General features: G+C 39.4%; 1 long non-coding RNA gene across 1 annotated transcript; it reads left to right on the forward strand.

Moving 5' to 3' along the window:
- Positions 1-1562: 1562 nt before the first annotated feature.
- Positions 1563-17451, forward strand: LOC111257124. Its single transcript, XR_002677535.1, has 3 exons — positions 1563-1573; positions 17125-17141; positions 17232-17451. It is a non-coding gene; the product is annotated as an uncharacterized LOC111257124 (long non-coding RNA).
- The last annotated feature ends 819 nt before the right edge of the window (positions 17452-18270 follow it).

Here is an 18270-nt window from a genome sequence, read left to right on the forward strand (position 1 = left end):
GACGCCGGTACCGCACGCCGCACGGTGCCTGCGCCACCCACGGATCTGCGTCGTCGCCGATCTGAGGGCCCCATCGCTCCTCCCTCCTCCCCCCCTACCCCTCACCCCTCGGTGAGTTGCGCACGTGGTGGGAGATGTATGGCGGCATGGGGCAGCTGGCACGGCTGGAGGAGCGTCTCCTCCTCCTCCACTTGCAGGAGGAGGCTCCCTCCCGTGGTGGATGGCCACTGCCACGACGGCGCCGCCGTCGCCTCCATGCGGTACTCTGCCTCCATCTCCGGCAAGCCTGCGCAGCTTCCGAATCGGATCGGATTCAAGGGTGACTCGGGGCCATACTTCCAGTAGAGTTCGTTGCCGAACCGGATCGAAATCGAGGCGTACCTGGATTGGAATCGAGGTTGGTTTCTTGCCTGTATATATAGCTGCGTGTTTGGTTATCTTTGACGTTTTTGTGCCATACTGCCAGGAGACCAGGTCCTGCTCGCCGTCGAGAATTGCTCATCAACACACGCTTAGATCCCCTCCATCGACGCCAACAACTCGTGTGGTCTAGCGTGTTCAGCTTCTTACTCTCCTTGGACAAAAGGTACATAAGCATTTACTTATTACGAAGCTCTTTGTCCTCTAAATTGTGTCAATCTATTTGACCGTAGAAGCTGGCTTGGCGGCTGTGGTGGACTATATACTCCCTTCCTTCTAAATTACTATAAGTCCATCCATCCATGTAAATATTGTGTACTGCCTATTGTAATTCCATCAGTGGTTCTTAACAAAAAGATTATTTATGGGGATCCCTTATTTATGTTCCAGTAGAGCATGGGCAAATCTGGATGATGTTGTTTGATTGTACAGCGATAGAGTAATATATTTGTTAAAATCTCTCCTATGTGTATAAATTGTCCTGTTGAGAAACAATATCCATCCAACTCATATAGCCAGTATACAAAATGTGAATTCTTGCAGTTCTGAGGCTTGTGTAAGGTGTTCATGTAGTTGGAGGTATATAGAAAAGTTTCAAATTTTCTTGCTCCAGTAGCATTCTACTTGTACTATTCATTTTCAGATATACACTACAAGTTTCAAATTTTGGCATAAATCATCAACTGCTACATAATAGATGAAGTTTCTAGGATCATCCCATATTGTTACTGAATAGAGTTTTTTCAATTTTGCCGCTTTTGCAGAAAATGGATTCTTATAACATTGAATCAAGCAATGCTGATTGTTTAGATTCTCGACCTTTAAAGAAACCAAAATGTGAACAGTTGAATGATTGTGATCTCTCACCATCGCCTCGATCATCCACCTCCCTGGCATCATCATGTAATAACATTGAATCAAGCCATGTTTATGATTTAGATGCTCGGCCCTTGAAGGAAGTAAAATGTGAACAGATGAATGATCTTGACATATCACTGTCGCCTCCCTCAGCAACCACCCTGCCATCATCATCTCCGGTTAGTGTTTTTCTTGTTCATTTAATTTAGTGGTTTGGTTAATGATTTGACATTTTTATGTTTTTTTTTCAGGAAAAAGATCCTTATATTATTAATTCAATTGTAGCCGAGAAAGTGTCATGTTCTGATTGGATTGACTTTGAATCAGATAATGACAGAAGAATTCTATTAGATGACAAGAAACATCAAAATCATCATGAACAATTCAAAGTTGATCAAACATATGACTATCTCCCACAAGGTATGTTTGTATGATTTTTTTTTCACTGTGTTGTTGTTTTGAACTTTTAACATCCCCATAAATTTTTTTATTACTTGCAGATTATGAAATGACGGACCTGGACTATTGTGCTCTAATGAAAATTGAATCATCTTTGGAATCTGATATACTTGTGAAGATAGATGACATCTTTGTCACACAATCTCAATTGTCATGCTTGCTAGATCCAAAAAAATTCCTAAATGATGATGTAAGTACTTAAAGTGAATGCTCTTCGATTAACATTTTTTTCTTTTGTAATAAATGTTTTTTATTTGAATCTTTGTAGGTCATCAGCGCTTATATATGTTGCATAAAGTATCAAGCCCATTTAGAAAGTAGGAATGATGTTAAATTTTATTTTGAGAATCCCTTTATTTCTGTAATGCTAAAAAGGGATGGCAAGCTTGGTGTAGGTCAAGATGGTAACCATATCACAAAGATTGTGAGAAACTATCTAAAGCATGAAATGGTAATTTCTATCTCTATAATTGTCATGTTTTAAGGTTTTTAGATTTTAATTTCTAACTGTTCATGTCTTGTACTAATTCAATTTTTCATTTTAGGTTCTAATTCCAATAAATATCAAAGAAACACATTGGTATTTGGCTATTATTAACACACAGAAGTGTGAAATACAAGTACTTGACTCGTTGTGTTGGGACTCCAACCGAGTTGATCTTGCCGATACGGTCAGTTTCTACAGCATTCATACTTCTTTGATATTATAAATTGATCCTACATTTAAATGTATTTTTTCTGTTATTAATAATTTAACAGCTGCAAGGACTACAATTTCATTTGAACATAATTGGAAGGCAACAAAACTTGATTAGCCATAACTGGAAAGACCTCCAGATTATTTCATGGATAATCACAGAACAAGTACAAGAGCCAATGCAGAAAGATGGGTATGTTTCTAAAATATATGCTAACAAATATAAGATTATTTATTTTCTTGTTTGGAGTACTCATTGTTTTTTAACCATGCAGCTCATCTTGTGGACTGTTCATGCTCAAGTTTATGGAATACTGGACTGGAGATTCACTATCTCATCCTATTACACAGGTTTTTGTTTTTTATCTTATGGAATAATATAAAGTCAATGACATGCTAATTTTTTACAAGTTCTAATAATGATTGGTACCATGCAGGAAGATATTAATTGTTTTAGGCATAAGTTAGCAGGCATTCTATTATGTTGGAAAACAAACACAGCACAAACAACTCCTCAAAATATGTCATTGTTGGGAAGTTCAGATGACCAAAAAGAAACCAAGGCAACAGATTCATTATTAGAGGAAACAAAATACCAATCATTAATGTCTATTCTTTCTAAGATCAGTGAAAATGAGTTAGTTGGCGGCCTTTGTGACTACATCAAATCAATTAATTGTCCAGAGACCTTGGAGTAAGAACCTTCTTATTACTGCTGTGTATATTTTTTATTAATAGAATAATACAATGTACAACATAAGTATTCCATTTTGTTATTCTCTTGAACTTATGATGATCAGATGTTGCATGCTGCATTGCCCCTTGTTATGAACCGAATGGATATAAACTTTGTAGAGCTACTGTGGGTCTTGCTTGTACATATCAGGGACCTTTTAGCCAAAATTTTGTGCAAGTTAACTGTTTCATGGTAATTTGGCTGTGTGTTCCCATATACCATGTTGCAAGTTTCTGGTGTACTGTTCCTCCTGTCATATTCTGTTAATAAGACAATTTTTTCTTTGTCTGCACTGTGTGAAGCCATCTTTTTGTCTTAATGCAGAAAAGTATGGGTGAGAAACTCCAAGCCATATTCCATTAGCTTGACTGTCAGGAAGCTGCAAGAAATTCTGAAGGAGGATCTGCCCATGGACCGTGATTGTTTGAATTTGGTTATTCGAAAATTCATGTTTGACGAGATCCAAATGATGAAGAAAACCAAAGGAACAATATCAAAGCATTATCTAGACACGAGGTTTTGGGTATGTTCTTATAATCATAATATAAATATATTCTTTTTTTTCCTCAGGTTTTTAACCACTATTTTATTTCATAGATGATTACTGATTTTGGACGACACCCAAACTTCCGTAAAAAGTTAGATGTGGAACAACTTGCAGAAACCGTTTGTAGCTGGCCTGGTGTTAATTATAGTGTTTCAAGATGCAAATTGGTAAGACATCACTTCCCTATACCTATAAGCACAACCTATAAGCACAGTTCTTGCGATTATAGCTACTAGCCTTCTTGTACATTTTAATGCTCTTGCTCTTGTTCTAACAAATAGCATTTTGCAGATTCTTATACCAATAATACAATTCAATAAAACCTTTATTCTGTTTATACTAAACCAAGATACAAGAACCGTCTATATTTTAGACCCTACTCCACTTGACCCTGTTTACAAATACAACCCAAATGCAAGATATGTGAAGAAACTTTTATGTATTGCTGAATTTTTGCCAAAAGCCATGTCAAAAGTGTGCCCTGGTTCTAGATGGAGTGAGGATGTTTTCCTATGGCGTCAAATAATTTTATCTGATGTTCCTATCGAAAACAGGTAAGCATTCTTATAAGCACTGTTCAGATGTGGTAGCTCAGGATTGAGTTGAAGTTTGATTTTAGCACCTGGGTAACACTGCATGTAAATTCTTGAATTTTGACAGCCAGTTCAGTTTAGCTTTCAGCTTGTATGTTTAAGTTACTTCTGTTAGTTTGGTTGAACACAAGTTCACTTGATGCACTGCTTAGTTATATTTTTTTCACAAGGCACACCAAAGAATCAATTATGTTAACTTATCATTGGCATGCATTCTGGACCATATCTGAAATCTCAGGATACTTTTAATTAACTTTAAATGCAATATCATTTTTTAGTAGTAATAAATGATTATGTGGATAAGAGAAGTTGGAGTCTGTTTCACAGTGTAACTTCTAACTGCTTTATTCACGATTAACAGTTCCATTGGCACTTCATTTCATATTTATGTACATGCTATAACTGCAAATCTCTGTTTTTCAACATAAATGCATCACTGCAGTTTTTTATAGACATTAGCAAATGCCTAATGGGAATCAATGGATGGGTAGTCCAGTCGATTCATTCAACTTTGCTTTCTTCCATTACTGAATTGAGTATCCTGTTCTCTTTGAGGAACTTAGAGAAAAAAAACTACTGACTGATTGCTCTAACTTTTCAGTGGATTAAGTTATCAAGAGCTCACTGCCCTTATTCATCATAAGGAAATGATAAACTTTTGAGTGTTTTTGTGTGATGTTGATTGACTACCTGTTAAAGTTCAATTTACCATCATTATTGGATCACTGTGCTGTCTTCTTCTATTTCAGTATTCTCTTTGCTTGCAACTTAGGTGCATTTGTACATGTGGATAACTTGTAGGTTTTCTGTTAGTTGTCATGTGAGTTTTACCAACAATCGAGTCTTTGCACATCTTGCTTGTATGCCAGAAACAAGTTGTAAAGATGTAGGACTAAAAGGCGCTAGACAAACTGTACAGTAATATCATTTTTCAGTAGTAATAAATGATTATGTGGATAAGAGAAGTTGGAGTCTGTTTCACAGTGTAACTTCTAACTGCTTTATTCACGATTAACAGTTCCATTGGCACTTCATTTCATATTTATTTACATGCTATAACTGCAAATCTCTGTTTTTCTACATAAATGCATCACTGCAGTTTTTTATAGACATTAGCAAATGCCTAATGAGAATCAATGGATGGGTAGTCCAGTCGATTCATTCAACTGTGCTTTCTTCCATTACTGAATTGAGTATCCTGTTCTCTTTGAGGAACTTAGAGAAAAAAAATTACTGACTGATTCCTAGAAGATAAATGCATCACTGCAGTTTTTTGAATCAATGGATGGGTAGTCCAGACGATTCATTCAACTGTGCTTTCTTCCATTACTGAAAATACTGACTGATTGCTCTAACTTGTCAGTGGATTAAGTTATGAAGAGCTCACTGCCCTTATTCATCATAAGGGAATGATAAACTTTTGAGTATTTTTGTGTGATCTTGATTGACTACCTGTTAAAGTTCAATTTACCATCATTATTGGATCACTGTGCTGTCTTCTTCTATTTCAGTATTCTCTTTGCTTGCAACTTAGGTGCTTTTGTACATGAGTATAACTTGTAGGTTTTTTGTAAGTTGTCATGTGAGTTCTACCAACAATCGAGTCTTTGCACATCTTGCTTGTATGCCAGAAACAAGTTGTAAGATGTAGGACTAAAAGGCGCTACACAAACTGTACAGTGAAGACTATGTCTTCAAATTCTTTCTTTTAGTAAAACATGCACATCTGTTTAAGCAAAAGTAGTTCAACCTTCAGTGTTGAACATATTATGAAAATATATGTATTATAATACTCACTGAATTTCTTGATGTTCTTATCTTATCAGGGAACTATCCGGTTATCTTGTTTCTCTCTTCATGTGCATATGGAAAGATGAAGAACTAAGGTTGCCAATTTTAAAGGTTAGTTTTGTTGGGATACGAGGTAGGCTACGCTAGCGCAAATCAAAATTTCTACCACGTATAACCAGGAAGAACTGCCGTATAAGGATCACGGGATTACCACTCGACGCACTACTGGTGCGGAAGATGTAGATATGCGTCGGTGCAGTGAAGACGATCACGTAGTCGTACGTAGTCGATCACGTCCAGCAGCTCCTCAGCAGCTCGTCCACGTGCACAGCAAGATGGCCTCCGGTACCGCGGCTCGTCGTGGCTCGTCGGTGGCTCGTCGGCGGCTCGTCCAAGTGCTGCAGGCGCAACACCTCCAAGGTATCCACACGTGCAAGGAGGAAGCGTCGCAAGCCGGATTGCTAGATCCGCGAGTTGCAACAGGCGAGGGCGTGGGAGGCGCGGCAAGTGTGTTCCGCCAAAAGGTGTAAACCCTAGGACGCCCCCACCCCTCTATTTATAGAGGTTCCTGATGGGCCTCTGGATCCGAGGTCCATTAGTACTCCTAAACCTAATCCAACTCGGATCAGATCCGAATTGGGCTTCCAGCCCCTTAAGTGTGTGACCCTATGGGTTCGGATACGTACAGACATGGCCCGAGTACTCTTACTCGGCCCAATAGTCGGTAGCGGCCTCTAGCAAGACGTGCCAACTCCTATACGCACACGAAGATCATATCAGACGAACCATCACAACATAATATACATGCTATTCCCTTTGCCTCACGATATTTGGTCTAGCTTCAAGCCGACCGCTCTTTCTCGATCCTGTGATTCGGAATCCCTTTGTAGGTTAACTCTTAACCGTACGTAGCATGGCCATGCATTTTTGGATCCGATCACTCGAGGGGCCCAGAGATATCACTCTCAATCAGAGAGGGGCAAATCCCATCTTGATTGACCATGTCTCATAGCATGCTTCTTGACAAACCCGAAAACTACCTTTATAACTACCCTGTTACGGCGTAGCGTTTGATAGCCCCTAAGTAGGTCGATCCACATCTAGAATACATGCGACAATCTCAGGTCTAAGGACAAAGCGTATATGTTGTTTAAAGAGAGAACTACTTCTCGTGTTGGGTCAGTCCTAACACATGTCTCCACATGTGTCCACATTATTAGTTCAACATGTCCATGTCCATGACTTGTGAAACATAGTCATCAACTAATACATGTGCTAGTCTAATATTCATGTGTGTCCTCACATGAACTCCGACTAGGGACAACTTTAGAATAACCATACAAGTAAAGAGTTTCACATACAATTCACATAATTGCAAATCAATTCAAGTAGCCTTTAATGGATATTCAATGAACACAATATACAAATCATGGATACAAATGGAATATCATCATCTCTATGATTGCCTCTAGGGCATACCTCCAACAAGTTTCATAAGAACTTCAAATATTTTTATTTATTATTTACACACTTATATGACGCTAATTATTAATTGTTTGCATACATATATGCATGTACAGGATGGCTATGAACTAAGAAAGCAATTTATGGCACAACTATTAACTTACAAGGAGAATGAATGTGAAGACAATATGCCTACCGGTGTTCGAGACTTTCTTAGCTGTATCAATGCTACAAAAAGTTAGAAATAGTTATGCAAGCACAGAGAATGTATGAGGTCATGTTTAAACGGTCTATTATTACCGTTGGACCTTTTTGTTTATAGGAATATTTATTATTCACTCATTTCTAATATGTATCATCAGCTCAGTGAGATGTTGGATTTGTTGAACTGCTATGTATACCGTACTGGTCCTTACATGCAAAGTAACTCTATCTTAATGAAAGCTCCTTGTAAGGCCACACAAAACCATGTTTCAGCTGCTTGTTAGTTAGAGAAGTTCCTGAAAATCTACAAACTGAACAAGCAGAGTTATATACATTCAGACAAGCGCAGAAATTTTTTTTGGGACAGGGCAAATATTGATTGTGCATCAATAGGGAAAAAAAATTATAAGCACTGAATCTAGCACAGGGTTTGCTTTCTTTTTATGGGGTGCGCTACAAAGGCACTTTGGTCAGCAATGTAGTCATGAGTTAAACATAATTCAACATTATTCTAGGTATTTCTTGAGATTTTACTGGCATCCAAAACTATACATTCAAGCCCATAAACAAAAGCGGCCCAAAAAAGCCCAAAAGCCCAACAGCCGACCAATTTCTTTGCGTCGATCTGCGCCAGATCGGACGTACCCTAGATCATTTTCCCCTCCGGGCTTCTCGGGTGAGGGAGGAGAGAGCCGCCGGCGGGCGATGGCGTGTGATCGCCGAGTATTGTCGCGCCGCCGTGGGCCTTCTCGCCGGGACTTGCTTGCGGCTTTAGCTGCGCGCAGCTCCGTCGAGGGGCTCCTCGGTGGCACGAGCAGGATTTTGTGTCTATCCGGAGCAGCCGACGAGGCCGGCGCTGCCGCCGGGAATTTCCGGTTCGCTCGCGTCGCCGCGATAGAGCCCTCCGAATCCAACCTTCGCCCTACACCCCATGTCCAGCAACGACATCCCGTCGCCGATCTGAGGGCCCCATCGCTCCTCCCTCCTCCCCCCTACCCCTCAACCCCCGGTGAGTTGCGCGTGGAGTGTGAAATGTATGGCGGCATGGGGCAGCTGGCACGGCTGGAGGAACGTCTCCTCATCCTCCACTTGCAGGAGGAGGCTCCCTCCCGTGGAGGATGGCCACGGCCACGACGGCGCCGCCGTCGCCTCCATGCGGTACTCTGCCTCCATCTCCGGCAAGCCTGCGCGGCTTCCGAATCGGATCGGATTTGAGGGTGACTCGGGGCTATACTTCCAGCAGAGTTCGTTGCCGAATCGGATCGAAATCGAGGCGTACCTGGATTGGAATCGAGGTTGGTTTCTTGCATGTATACATAGCTGCGTGTTTGGGTATCTTTGATGTGTTTGTGCCATACTGCCAGGAGACCAGGTCCTGCTCGCCGTCGAGAATCTGCTCAGCAACACACGCTTAGATCCACTCCATCGACGCCAACAACTCGTGTGGTCTAGCGTGTTCAGCTTCTTACTCTCCATCGACAAAAGGTACATAAGCATTTACTTATTACAAAGCTATTTGGCCTCTAAATTGTGTCAATCTATTTGACCGTAGAAGCTGGCTTGGCCGCTGTGGAGGACCATTTTATGTCATGTGTGCTTTTCTGATTATATTTGGAGGACAAGTAATCTGGCAGAAATATATTTGCAGTAATGCTTTTATAAGATTCATTTCTGACTATACATTTCAGAAATAGTATGTTACAATATGTTGGCCTGATATTGTTTATGGTTGTATCCTTGCCAGATTATGATAATAGGATATCTAATGGTAGTATTGACTTCAAAATTTCTACTGGTTGATTCAAATCTGCTGCTGTTACTTTTGTTATACTGACAATAATTTTCACCAGGCATATCCGATTTTTGGACATTGTTGTTGTTGTGTTGTTGCGAAGCTTTGCTTTTAATGATATATGGGAAAATTTCTGAAAACTAATGAGAGTTGCATGTCTACTCATTGAAAAATACGAAACTCATTCTCGGTCATCATTCTTTATTAAATATGCTTTAATAGTTTAACACTTTTGTCAATTCCTAAACATTCTATTGCACAGGTCATATAGCCAGTTCATGCGGATGCTTTACATTGGACAGTTGCACTTTAACTTCAAAAAGGTAATTGAAGAAAGTTGATTTTGTTTTGGCCTGTGCACTCTATCGCATAAAATCCTGAGTGTAGAAGCCCATGTATAACACTGCAATCCTAGGACAATTCAATTTAGCACTTCAGCTCTTCATAGTTGGAAGCAAGGTTCTCAGACAAAAAAGAATATCAATACTTACTGTTGTGTTAGTTAAACCTTGTATATCAATTTTTCTGTGTTTAAGATTATTTAGTCATCGAGACAGTAATCTTTGTTGGTCATTTGTAGCTTTACATTTAACAATAACTATCAGGCATGATACATACTTCAGCACCCAACTCCATCGCAGATTCTGTGATTTCAACTCTAATAGGTTATTGGTTTCCACAAAGAGTAACCTGTTGAGTGAATCAAAATCAACTATGAACACAGATAAGCATGTAGATAAGCATGGGAAGTAGAGAAACACAAAACAACATAAAGTGCTAAGAGTTAATGTTCCGTAATCCTGATAAATACATAAGTAAGGCACATAAAACTGCAAAAAAAAAACTTAAGGGTACAGATCTGTACGTTTCTTTTCACCCTTGGTCATTGGTTGGCCAGACGAGAGAGATAGGATTGAAAGTGGAAAAGACTATTAAAGTAGTAATAATAATAATAAATGTGTATCGCCCACTCAGCTAGAATGAGCTTATTATATATGATTCTGCACATGCATGCCACACATGCACCAAAGGCAATCCAGTATTTTTTTCAGTGCTGTTTTCTCACTGTTAATGGTCCTTAATCTACTTGTAAAGGTAAAATGCCTTGTATTTTGCAATGGAGGGAGCACAAATTTATTAAGATGCCCCTTTCAATCCACCTAACAAAAACCCCAGGATACATCAACTATTGCCTCGAAGCCTACAGCTATGACGGTGTTTATAACTTGAAAATCACAGAATCCTACTGTCAAAATTTGTAGAAAGAAACTCTAGAGGTTTTCAAATATTGCCTATCCTGAAAACTTGAAGGTTAGATTCATAGAAGACAACCTGTTGTTTCCAAAATTTCTTACAATGATAGAACAGCATGCCATGGTTTTCCTTAATGATTTAATCGATGCACCTAGGCTAATTCATTTGTTTGAATCAAGTTTATGTTACAGATTGCATAATAGATCTCCTCTCTGAATTTAAGCAAACCCCTTTCATGGTACTTGCAGACAACTCAAAAGAAAAAACTTTAAAGCTGCAATCCTCACTTCCTAGGCTAATTCGTTTGTTTGAATGAAGTTTATGTTACAGATTGCATAATACATCTCCTTTCTGAATTTAAGCAAACCCCTTTCATGGTACTTGCAGACAACTCAAAAGAAAAGACTTTAAAGCTGCAATCCTCACTTGTCATTGGAGTTATAAGTGGGTCACCTTCTCAACATAGCACACACATATAGTTGTCTCCATCGAGCACTGTATAATCAATGTCAACTCCTGGTATGTTGAATATGATTCAAATCTTCGTCAAACCATTAAACACAGAATTAATGTTTGACTATCTCATATAACTTCATAATATAATGTATAACTCTTTGCAGACAAACCATTTGAATCACCAATGCAACTCTTGGATCCCAAAGAGCAGAGAAGAAAACGAGATAGAGAAAGGTATGCACGGATGAGTTATGAAGAAAAGCAGGAAAAACTCAAAAAACGTCGTGAAGCCTATCATCAACAAAAAAGAGAAAAATGCTCACAGATGACTGATCAAGAAAAGCAGCAAAAAATACAGAGAAAATGCATGCATGAGAGGGAAAGATATGCAAACATGCAACAAAACCAAAAGAAAGCAAAGTTAGAGCAAGATTACGCTAACCGTGCACGACGACGTGACACCCTAAGCAAGAATTCAATTGCAATGGACAACCCTACAAATATCGCAACAGATAATTCACAAAATGTTACTCAATTTGCCACAAGCATAAGACAAAGGAAACACGTAACACCAGGAGAAAGAGAAGCATTGCTAGCCTATCGTGATGAAAAGTTGACACATAAATAATGGAAAAAACACCTGCCACATCAGATGAAGACTGTACTACGAACACCAAAGTCATAGATGATCTAGAATCTATAAAACAGCCAACAAACATGAAGAAAGGTAATACTCCCAATTGCATATATGACTCTCACAATCAGATTCTACATGCATCAATTTTTACAATGATAATAATCTTTCATGGACAGATATCCCTTATCCAATGTGTCCAGCCACCAAGGATGCAGAAGAACCAAATGAATCAATCATTGATGATGAACCATATGGTAAGGATATATACTAAATTTATATTCTCATGCAATAGAAAACAACATATAATTCACATATTTCTATGCAGATGACGATGGAGTTGTATATGAAGAAGACACCGATGAGGAGGATAACATAATTTCTGGTCAAGGTATGATAAACACGTTAAAATATTTTCACATCACAATGTGAGTACTTCTCTAATTTCTTTAATCCTACGAATCATAGCAGAATGGGAAGATACGGAGGTACAAATAAATGAAAATGAGTCAACCGTTCCCGAGCATACCGATGAGGAGGATAACATAATTTCTAGTCAAGGTATGATAAACACGTTAAAATATTTTCACATCTCAATGTGAGTACTTCTCTAATTTCTTTAATCCTACGAATCATAGCAGAATGGGAAAATATGGAGGTACAAATAAATGAAAATGAGTCAACCGTTCCCGAGCATTCAAACATCAATGATCCATATGACCTCGTCTATAGTAACATACCAGACAACACACACAAGCTGAAACCTGTTGAAAATTGCAAATATTGCGATGCAAAGAAATTTCACCATGAACCTGAAGGCCTATGCTGTCGAAAAGGACAAATAAAACTTGCAAATCTTGAGACACCACATCAGCTCATGAGACTATGGACGAGCAATGACTCTGATGCAATACATTTTCGAAAGAATATAAGGTTTTTCAATGGCCACTTCTCATTTACTTCTCTATACTGTCGCCTCGATAGAGATACAACTACCATGAGAAACAGCGGTATTTACACCTTCCGAGCACATGGTCAAATATATCACAACATACGCTCATTTGGAAAAGATGGTTCAGATCCTAAGCATCTAGAACTCTACTTCTATGATGATGATCCAACCCTAGAGCATCGTTACCGCTATTGCCGCAAGGAAAGGTATGAGCAAGACAAACATGTATTACTCATTATAACCAATACTCTACGCAACAATCCATACTCTGAACAATTTAGGACTTTGGGACAAGAAGAAAACCTTGAGGAGTACAGAGTGATGTTGAACCTTGACCAAAGATTGGACCAAAGGACATACAACGCACCAATCACATCAGAGGTAGCTGCAATATGGGTTAAAGGAAATGAATGGAGGAATACTTTTGACAGAAATGTAATACTACATGGGAACAACAACGAAATACAAGGAATCCGATCATACGCTGGATGCTACGATCCATTGTCTTATCCTCTGTTCTTTCCAAGAGGTGAATTGGGATGGCATGCCGATATCCCAAAGGTTGGAATTACTACGGAAGATGTAAAGAAAGCTCGTGCTAATCAAAATAACAAAAACAATGACCCAGGTAACTAATTCAAATATTAGCCTTCATAGTTAAATATACTAATTAAATAATTGCCTATGCCGTTAACAATCAATTGTATTTGTCCAACACAGATTCAAGTGGTAGATTGTGGGTAACCATGAGAGAATACTACTGCTATAAATTTCATGTGCGACCAAACATATTTAACCCAATACTATACGGCGGACGACTTTTCCAACAATTCGCCGTGGATACATACATCAAAATTGAGAGCTCACGACTGGACTTCATATGGAATCATCAAAAAGAGATAAGGGCGGATCTATACCAAGGCCTTCTAGATAGCATTCATGCAGGACAAGACAGGGGAGATGCAGTCGGAAAACGGACAGTGCTTTCATCATCATTTATTGGGGGTCCTCGAGACAAGATGCGTCGGTACCTAGACGCCATGGCTTTAGTTAGAAAATATGGGAAACCGGACATATTCCTCACGATGACATGCAATCCCAACTGGGAAGAGATCACGAATGAACTTGAGTTTGGTCAAACACCACAAGATCGCCCTGATCTTGTTGTTCGTGTTTTCAGAGCAAAACTAGAAGAAATGAAAAAGGAGTTGTTAGAAGAGCACATCCTAGGCAAGGTGAAGGCCTATACCTATGTTGTAGAGTTCCAAAAGAGAGGTCTACCGCACGCTCATTTCTTGCTTATAATGACCGGAAAATATAAGCTTACTTGTCCAGAGCAATATGATAGACTAATCTCGGCGGAGCTCCCAAACAAACAAAAGTACCCAGAGTTGTACAAGATGGTTATCAAACATATGATGCATGGACCTTGCGGTACATTGAATAAGAACTGTGCATGCACGAAGAATCGAAAATCATGCAAGAACTATTATCCAAGGCCATTTAACGCTACTACCATTCAAGGCAAGGATTCTTACCCATTATACAGGCGACGCGATGACGGCCACAATGAAATAGTCCGAGGGCACAAACTAGATAACAGGTGGGTAGTCCCATACAACCCTTACCTCCTACAAATGTTCAATTGCCATATAAATGTCGAGGTATGCTCAAGCATAAAAGCTGTCAAATACCTATACAAATACATCTACAAGGGGCATGACCGTGCATCTGTATGTGTAAATGAGACAAGCGAAAAAGAAGACATCGATGAGATTAGACAATACAGAGATGCGAGATGGGTGACACCACCAGAGGCACTATGGAGGATATATGGCTTCGAACTAAGCAAGACAAATCCTCCAGTCATGCAATTGCAGCTTCATCTTCCAAACATGCACATGGTTTCATACCATGGAAAAAAAGAAATAACGGAAGTTATCAACCGCGAAGGTGTTGACAAGTCAATGCTAATGGCATACTTCGAAGCAAACAAAATACATGAAAAAGCACGAGGCATTCTGTACCGTGATTTTCCAGAACATTATACTTGGCAAACCCAAGGGAAGTTTTGGCAACAGAGGAAAAGGAAAACGTTGTACCAGGTTGGGAGAATTGTCTCAGCACATCCAGCCGAAGGAGAAAGATACTATCTTCGAGTTCTCCTGAACCATGTGAAAGGAGCAACCTGCTACGAAGAAATACGAACAGTTGATGGAAAAATATTGCCATCATTTCGTGAAGCTGCAGAGAGAAGGGGCCTCATTGAGGCAGACAACACGTTAGATGATTGCATGACGGAAGCAGAGTTATTTCGGATGCCATCCTCACTGCGAAGGCTATTTGCGACGATTCTTGTGTTTTGTGAGCCCCACGATATCCGTGCACTATGGAACAATCACATCGAGGCAATGTCGGAAGACTATCGACGAAACTGCAAAAATGCAAGAACGGTCGAACAGATGGTATTAATCAACATTAGAGAAATGTTGCAATCGATGGGAAAAGACATACGATCATTTCCTCTTCTAGAGATCGACGAGCAAAATGACACAAAAGACAATACACCTAGGGAGATCACCGAGGAAGCCAACATCGAGGTGGACCCTGAGGACATGGAATTGCCTAAACACCTAAATGACGAGCAAAAGGCCGCCTACAATGAAATTCTAACAGCAATTGATAGAGATGAAGGAGGGCTATTCTTTGTAGATGGACCGGGAGGAACGGGGAAAACTTTTCTATACAGGGCATTGCTTGCAACAGTCCGTGGACAAGGAAAAATAGCTTTAGCAACAGCAACCTCTGGTGTCGCTGCTTCCATAATGCCCGGAGGAAGGACAGCGCACTCAAGGTTCAAAATACCACTAAGGATAGATGATGGGGCTATTTGTTCATTCACAAAACAAAGTGGGACAGCCAAGCTACTTCAGGCAGCATCGCTAATCATTTGGGACGAAGCATCGATGACTAAGAGGCAGGCAATAGAGGCACTGGACAAAAGCATGCGTGACATAATGGATGTACCAAATCTTCCATTCGGTGGGAAAACAGTGGTATTTGGGGGAGATTTTAGACAAGTTCTGCCGGTTGTACGAAAGGGTACAAGATCACAAATAGTAGATGCCTCACTACGCAGATCTGAACTCTGGAATTGCATGCGTCACATGAAGCTTGTGCGCAACATGAGGGCTCAAAATGACCCATGGTTTGCAGAATACCTATTGCGCATCGGCAATGGCACTGAAGAGACAAACGATAAAGGCGAGATACGTCTGCCCAAAAATATATGTATTCCACGCACAATGGATGATTCCGGACTTGATAAACTCATCGACAGCGTCTACCAAATGAACAACGCTTGCCTGGAGGATCCAAATTACATCACATCAAGAGCCATTTTATCCACGCGTAATGACTGTGTAGACCGCATAAATCTGAAAATGATTGAACGATTCCAAGGAGAAGAGATGGTCTATCACAGCTTCGATAGTGTAGAAGATGACCCACATAACTACTATCCCCCGGAATTCCTAAACACACTAACCCCAAATGGACTACCACCACATATGCTGAAGCTCAAGATTAACTGTCCAATAATACTACTCAGAAATATCGACCCAGCTAATGGACTATGCAATGGCACAAGATTGGTGGTACGAGGATTCCAGAAAAATGCAATCGATGCAGAGATTGTACTAGGACAACATTATGGGACACGAGTTTTCTTGCCCCGAATCCCGCTGTGCTCCTCTGATGATGAGATGTTCCCATTCCGTTTCAAGAGGAAACAATTTCCTGTAAGACTAAGTTTCGCAATGACAATAAACAAAGCACAAGGACAAACAATACCAAATGTAGGCATCTACCTGCCTGAACCGGTTTTCTCTCACGGTCAATTATATGCCGCGCTTTCTAGAGCAACAACAGCCAAGAACATAAAGATACTAACAGCTGAAAATGATGATGAAGATGAGGACAACAAGCAGGACAACAAAAACGAGCCACCAGAGAAAAATAAGAAAAGGAAAAAAAGGAAGACAAAAAGCGACATGTCAGATAAGAAAGAGGTCAATCAAAAAGACACAACAGATAGATACACGAAGAATATAGTATATTCAGAGGTCCTCACCAAATAGGTACTGAGCTTTTTGTAAGTTCTATGAGAAATTACTCATGACGGTTTTATGCATGTGTGGACTAACTAAAGTTGATATTTATTATTTCTGTTACAAATAGGTGATTCTCCTGCAAGCAACAACAAAAGAACAAACTTTCTGAAAGGTATGCCATGATTGCTGTACTCGGATTCCTATGGATTTCCTTGCTGTCAAAAAAAGAACTGAAATTGCTATGGATTTGCTTGCTGTCCAGGAAAAAGACAATTGGTGGGAACTATGTAAAGATGCACAAAAACATAGGAATATACTTTCCCTGTCCAATTAACATGTTCATTTTCTGTATTCAATAAAGCTGACAAAGGGTAGGCAAGCAAAAGAGATACTGTCGTTGGATGGTGTATGAATTAGAGACTTTTGCAGAGGTATGTAATCTACAGTTATTTTGATATAATCTAACTGTGACAGTGATGGTAGTGAGCTTACAAATGTTTTGTTTAATTTAATATGACTAGCAGAGAACAGATTATTCTATATACTGAATTCATTCAGGTTCTAAAGACTTCAAAAATCCCTGATTATGTAATTACTATAAATTGTACTAATTTCAGGGATATAAGCTTCAACAAGTTGACAGGCCAAGTTCCAGCAAATTGTGGAGGAATGATAGCACTGCAATATTTGTGAGATGATAGTTCTGTGAGATTATTATTTTAACTTCCAACTTTTATCTTGATGTTTTTAACAAATGGCATTCTATCCAGTGTTAAGTGTCACCTTTAATTTTCCAATGGAACCTCATTTCAATTTGAAAACTATTAGGTACCTGACTGACAATATGCTGACTGGAGATTGGCCTGCTTGGATGTTGAAAAACAAGGCAAGCAATAAAGTAAACATGTGCGTATTCTGCAACTTAGTAATTTCTATGGACAGACCATATGCATTCATATGTTGCTTCTGTACATGACACTTCTGTTCCTTCTGAGTGTCAGCAAGCAAATGTGTATGTAAATTTCAAAGATCCTCGCATACAATTACTTTATGTTTCCTATAGATTTCCTTGCTGTCAAAAAAAAAACTGAAATTGCTATGGATTTGCTTGCTGTCCAGGAAAAAGACAATTGGTGGGAACTATGTTCCATTAGTTTTCTCCTTCCTGAAGAGGCAAAGAATTCAACTCTTTTAACAGGGACAAATGGATCCGGAGCTGAATGAGACTGGTAAACAGCAAGCTATCATGGTAGTTATACTTTGTGTGGTTATTTCTTGGGATCATGTTTTTATGTGGTTCA

The sequence above is a fragment of the Setaria italica genome, chromosome IV (assembly GCF_000263155.2).
Source record: "Setaria italica strain Yugu1 chromosome IV, Setaria_italica_v2.0, whole genome shotgun sequence".
NCBI classification, from domain to species: Eukaryota; Viridiplantae; Streptophyta; class Magnoliopsida; order Poales; family Poaceae; genus Setaria; species Setaria italica.